The sequence below is a fragment of the Myotis brandtii genome, unplaced genomic scaffold (assembly GCF_000412655.1).
Source record: "Myotis brandtii unplaced genomic scaffold, ASM41265v1 scaffold398, whole genome shotgun sequence".
Classification (NCBI taxonomy): Eukaryota; Metazoa; Chordata; class Mammalia; order Chiroptera; family Vespertilionidae; genus Myotis; species Myotis brandtii.
Window position 1 is genome coordinate 2717315 of NW_005365280.1, and position 240 is coordinate 2717554.

At 45.4% G+C, this 240-nt stretch overlaps 1 protein-coding gene across 2 annotated transcripts in view; it reads right to left on the minus strand.

The window, feature by feature from the left end:
• TPMT (thiopurine S-methyltransferase) overlaps window positions 1-240 on the minus strand; it is a 21894-nt gene that overhangs the window by 21248 nt on the left and 406 nt on the right. The window lies entirely within an intron of this gene.

Here is a 240-nt window from a genome sequence, read left to right on the forward strand (position 1 = left end):
GCTGCCTCCTGCACACTCCTGACTGGAGATGAGCCCGCAACCAAGGTACACATGCCCTTGCGGAATCGAACCCGGGACTTTTCAGTCCGAAGGCCAACGCTCTATCCACTGAGCCAAACCGGTTACTGCTTTTTAAAAAATTTTGCTAAATTTAAGAATGACTTCCCTAAAGTGCACAAAGTCTAAGAGTACGGCTCAGTGAATTTTTACATAGAAGTTTTACACCTGTGTTAACACCAT